The following is a 6,594-nucleotide window of genomic DNA, read 5'->3' as shown; positions in this document are numbered from 1 at the left end:
CAAGAATCTTTCAAAATTATTTAAAATAAATTAAATAAAACAATATTATATTCTGACAGCACAATTATATTACAACACAATTAAATGTTTATGCGAACAAATATCATCATATTACATACAATAATTATAATTTATGTTTTTATTTCTGCTAAGGTATGTATATCGGTATAACAGGGAAAACAATTTTTATGTATTTCATTTCCTACGGTTACACACATAAATTATTTTACAATGTCTTTTCTACTAAATCCTGTAATATTATATTATTTTATTAAGTGGAAATTAAACAGAAATAATCATTATATTCCATCAAGTAGGATTAATAAAATCGTAAAAATTAAAGACAATTATTATACATGGTACCTACTACTGCTCAGTCTAGGGATAGTTTAGAGATTTAAAGAATTAAGTTAGAAATTAAAGTAAACAGGCAGTATGTTTTAAAGTTAAGAACAATAATTATAAATATCATATAGTTTTTCAACAAAATATCAGTTTATACTAAATAATGAAGTATGTATTAAGTTTTTTTTTCACACGATAAACTATAGTGATAGAAAAATGTTCATTGACAGTAAGAAATTGTATAGGAACCATACTAAAAGGCTTGTAAGTCAACGTCATAAGTACACACGTAATACAAAACATGATATGGCTCGATAGAATTAATAATTAATTGTATTGAACACATTTTTATGCCACACTTTTTACATAATAATTTAAACATTACTTACGATGATAAATAAACAAAAAATAAACATTACGAAGCTAAAAAGAGCTGATTCTTTAAAAAAGAATGAGCTCTTTTTTGGAAAATGTCATAGATTTTTTCGGGACTAGATGGTCATAATTAGTAAAATATTTTGACATAAATAAATATAAAATAGCAACTATCGAGCCAAATCATTTTAAAACACACACAGTACGAAAGTATACCTAATAAGGTATTTTAATACTATGCTAATACGTATATCTACCTATATTATAATAGCATTCAATATATTCAGTGAGTATTAGAAAATTAAACATTCCGTGTCCAATATTGCAAGAATGTTTCCACTTTTATAAAGAAATAGTTTCCAAGTTAAAGATTGAAATTCAGTAGAGTATTAGGGCGCTTTTTCACCAGAGCAATGCTATGCTAAGAAGATGTAATAGCTAAGTTATGTGACCGTTTCCATCACATCGCATTCATAGCACACATCTTTCCATATAATAAACATAGCTTAGCTGAGTCCGTTTTCACCAGTGCTAAGCTGTGTACCAATAAATATGATTGGTGGAAGCCAAACGCATCCACAGCAACGTAGCATAGCACATCTCTGGTGGAAAAGCAGCCTTAGAGTGCTTTTTAAAATTGAAACTCTTCAAAACCGTTCCCTTTTTTAAACAATACAATAATTCACACATTCTATTCGGTAATACACATTATTACTTAATATATTTGACTAAATATTACTTGGAAAAATACATTTTTTTTTCAATTTTTTTTTGACAATACATCTTCCAAATACGTTTTGTGGTATTAAAGTGATTGTTTATTATTTATTTGTGTTGTTATATTTAAGACAAACGAGGGTGATTTTTTTAATTAAGTTTATTTTCTGGTTTTTTTTTTTTTTGCATTAACGTGCTGCTAATGCTATAAGAATTATTGTGTTATGTTTTATTTTTTTTCCAACTCACATCAGTACTTTTTATAAGAACAGTACCCTTAGTATCTTTGCTTTACTATTAAAAGAATCGAAATGAGAGCGTGGTCGGCGCTCTAATTGGTTGGTTCAATCGCGCCAGCCAATCAAAGCGCCGAATGCGCTTTTGTATTTTTTTCTTTCAACGTAAAACAAACTCATACTAAGGGTACAAAAGAATGTGGAATCAATTCTCTTTATAGTGCGTTAAAAAGTGTCATAATCTGTACCAAAAAGAGCTCAATCTCTCAACTATAATACCGTATCTTCTGTACCACTGTGTTCCTAAACATCCATGAAAAAACTACAATATTAAATACTAAATACACTTGATCTAACTACACATTTATACTAAGAAACCTAACCTGTAGGTGAATCTTGTATAGTTCGAGACAGTACTGAGAAAAAACTAGTAGTAGACAATATTCCCGCCAGCAGGAATATAATGTTTAGACAAAAACACTGTTATAATAGCATTTACATGTTTTTGTAAAAGAAAAATAGCATTTTCTGCTCAGGGATACCTTAATAATTTAGTTTTTTTATATAACGAAAAAGACACTCAAAAAACAAATATATTCAGAGCACACAAATGCATTTAAGTTCATATATACCGTCACGCCTTTTATCCCTAAAAGGGTAGGCAGAGGTGCACATTATGGCATGTAATGCCACTGTCATTTAAGTTCATATGAATATGCATATGCTATTACAACAGAGTAACATACAATGCAGTCAAAATGGCCCATAATTCTTTCAAGATACAAAATTACAAACAGATATACATAGCTCCCACAGTATAGTACCAATAAACAGTAGTTTCACATTCTATATATGTAATTTTCACTCCCATACCCTCCACATTCCTATATAAATATACAATAGAGAAAACGTTTCAGTCTTACACGGAATTACACAGAGGCCATCTTGTCAAATCGCTTGCAGATTGAGAATAATTCACGTGATTCTAGTTATTTAATTAATACTATACAATATCATACTTGGGAAAATTCATTACATTACCAACCATCACGCCTTTTAATCCCGTCAGGTATACTGGGTGTAAGGAAAACGCTCTCGAAGCCAAAAGACTTTTGCTTTATTATACGAACACAGTTTAATAACAATAACCATTCACCAAATGGTTAATGTATTAGTGATTTAGTATTTTTCAAAACCGCAATGTACAGCGTACAGAATTTAAGGTAAACGACATCGCACGCGCGCGCAATTTTCATACCTACCGTACCGCCCGCCGCGCCGCTGGATCGTGCGGGCGGTACTCATCCAATACGTAGGTATAGGTTGAAGCGTATTGTTTACTGTAAACCACTTACCTAGCTAAATCCTTTGCGATCGAACAAGGTGGGGCTCGAATTGTGCCCCATTCATCTCGATGCAGAGGCGGGCTCGGCGATATGTTTCCGCATGAAGACGGGGCATCAAAGTTGGGTCTTCATTAGAATGCTCACGTAACTGATTGAATACGTCTATTAGTCTTTGCCGCATTTCATCCGCACTAGAACACTCGCGGTCGAACACTCTTTCCTTAACGTACCCCCACAAAAAAAAGTCTAAGGGGGTTAGATCGGGCGAACGGGGTGGCCAAGCTTGTGGTCCTAGCCTGCCGATCCACCGGTCTTCCAACATCACCGAGAGACGCTCACGGACACTTCTCACTACGTGCGGCGGGGCACCATCGTGCTGGAACCATGTATTTCGGTACTCTGCCAGCGACAACGAATCTAAAAAGTTGTCCACATGTACGTTGATCAGTTCTAGATAACGTGCTCCATCGAGTCGCTGTGGCAAAAACACTGGTCCCAGTATTTGGCCGTTATAAATTCCCGCCCAAACGTTGACGGACCATCGGGTTTGGTGCCCAGTTTGTTGGCAGGCGTATGGGTTCGTCTGTGACCACACGTGAGCGTTCCTTCTGTTCCACAGACCGTTCCTTGTGAATGTCGCCTCGTCCGTCCAGATGACATGCTCAATGAACCTACTCCGTTGCTGATGGCCCACTAGCCAGCGGCAATAATTAAGACGACGCTCACGGTCACCGGGAACTAACGCATGTACTTTATGTACCTTGTACGGGCGCATTCTCTCACGCCGTAACACTTTATGCACCAGCCAGTGAGAGACGACTGATCCATTACGCCGTCGCAGCAACTTAGCAGCGCTGCGTGTGCCTAGGCGTGGATTTCGACGGACGACCTCTAAAATACGCTCCTCCGATTGTACATCAGCAAGTCGCCCACCACCTGACGCAGCGGGAGCAATCGGGCGATTTTCTAGAACTCGTTGGAATGCTGCCGTTATTATACGAGAATCAGAGGGATGCCGCACGTTTGGATGTCTTTCCCGGTAAATCCTTAATGCAAGGGAAGCATTACCCCGAGCCTCGCCTAAACACATCAACATGTTGCCGTATTCACGAGCACTGTACACGTACGGTTGTGGCATTGTTAAAAAACACGAACACAAACTTAAAAACACGAACACAAACTTAACAATAACTAACAAGAGACTTAACAATAACTAAAAAGAAACTTAACAATTAACTAACAATAACAACAAAACTGTAATTTTAATCTAAAAACGTAACCGGAACAAAATTAGGCGCGTCTACGTAATTCGCGAGGAAATACTGACTTTAAAACTGTTGCACGGTTGCACAAGTACCAACAGTGTTGCCAGTTTATTTTTATGTAAATAATACTTAGACGAAATAAAAAAACAAAAAATACCTTGTTGCGAGGTCTTGATTTTTACCCCATGACCTACTACTGATGAACTTGAGAAAAACTATGTTAATAGTTACTTGATTCATAATAGTTTTTGCACACTTAAGAAATAAAGAAGAAACAAATGCAAATTTTAATACAAAAATTCAAATAAAAGTGGCAACATTGCTCGAACTTCCCCGAAAAGATCTACCCGGTGGCGGCGCGGTGTCGGCGCCATCTTCTTGTTCAAAGATCAATAAATTGCAGACACTCCTCTTGCTTCCTTTGTCTGCTACTGTTTTATTCGTGGTTAATTACGTTTCTCAGTTATTTTATCTTTAATAAATTAATTAATAGAGAATCAAACTAAATGCATGAACGTGTGAAGGCTTCTTAGTAGTGAAGCAAAACGGACTAAATTGATACCTACTATCGCTACCTAACGGTACTTGACGTTAGGGATAAAACTATCTCAATGTCACTTATACGGCATGTTGGTATGTTACTTAAAGTAAGCAAAATGTTTTGATTTGTAGTTCGTTTAGAAAGATGATTTAATGATTACATAATAATTAAATGATTAAATGATGATGAAATAATAAATCAGAATAGTGAAGTTAAAAAAGCTTAAATACAAAAAACGAACTTACGTAAAATAATAAAACAAAATGTTAGCAGTGTAGGCATAATGCATGTTAAATCATTATTGTCACCTCTGTTTTATTTTAGGCGCGTCGGCTTGGCGCTTGACGTTTGCGTATGTAGTAGTGTAGGGCTTGCCCACGCACACATAGTCTGTTCCGCTGTGCCTACTACGTGCAACAAAGTATTGCGCGGTCGAGTTAGTTGACCCGTGGCTTCACAGCTGATTGAATTAATTTACATTGCGTTTTGAAAAATAATTACTGAATATGGTTTTTTTTATTGCGATTCTATTTCTTTGTATGTATCAAAGGCTAGTGACCTAAAAAAAACCGAAAAAAAAGTGTAAAAAATTGGTTTTTTTTTCGCGTTTTTTTTTGGTGCCTTCGTATCAGTAATCACCAGCACTATCGCCTGTTTTTGTTTTCGGGAGCGTTTCCCTTACACCCAGTATACAGACGTATACTTAGTAAAATTACTCTCTTTTCGTCTCCATTAGTTTCATAATTTTATGGTAACTTTGTGAGACATACTCAATTAATTATTATGCTATCGGCAATTAGCCAGCGTGATAGTTGTCGCTTCGTGTACCGCGGAATGCTGCTCATGAATGAGCCTCTAGCATGGCTTGAAACTAGTCAAGTTCCTCGTCAAACAGTTACGTGAGTAAGCCGATAGCATAATAATTAACATATCAATTTCCTATTCTGTAACCCAATTCTGAAAATCAGATAATAAGTTTCCCCAACACGAGTATCGATCTTTACCGCGTTAGTTATTTTATAGAAAATACACTTACTAACTATTTTACAGCCTGCAACGACAATATTACAAGAGAGAACACACAAATAGAAATACCACTAAGTTATAATATCCATTAGTCATAGTTTAGACAACTTGCTACCACTTTTGAACCAGAAATGACATAGAGCCATAAGTTAACGTAATATTCTTATCTATAGCATCTTAAATCAATTTTATAGGATAATTTATTCATTAAATAAATGGAAATCTAATTCGAAACGTTAAGTTACAAATGATATTTAAATTATGGCAGTTCAAAATTTGATACTTAGAAGAGAATATTATTGAAATTTTAGCTCAAATCAATGTAAGGCTAACTAAATACTAAAATAGATATTTTAAGTATAAAAATGTATTGTATTTCTAGGATAACAAACCCTACAACTTTAATGATAGAGTACAAAATTGACCAACATAAATATCTTCACTCAAATATGAAAGTACAATAGGAAGATTTTGTTGTAGAGTAAAAGTGTATTGAATTTTTCCGAACATGATATCATTACGAATTACAATACGGGTAATACGTAATTATTACATTTATCTAAATTGACTAGACATTTATCACAAGCTACATAGAAGGCGCGCCTTCAATATTTATGTCAGACTAATAAAATGTTTAGGAGCTCATTCTTTCCTTCATCAACTTAGTAAAGTTTTAGGTAATTAGCTCTTTTAATAGTTGAGCGTTGAAAAGAAACGAAATCAAAGATGTAAACACCGTCGTA

This window comes from Spodoptera frugiperda, chromosome 22 (assembly GCF_023101765.2).
Source record: "Spodoptera frugiperda isolate SF20-4 chromosome 22, AGI-APGP_CSIRO_Sfru_2.0, whole genome shotgun sequence".
NCBI lineage: Eukaryota > Metazoa > Arthropoda > Insecta > Lepidoptera > Noctuidae > Spodoptera > Spodoptera frugiperda.
Note: the sequence above shows the minus strand (reverse complement) of the source record.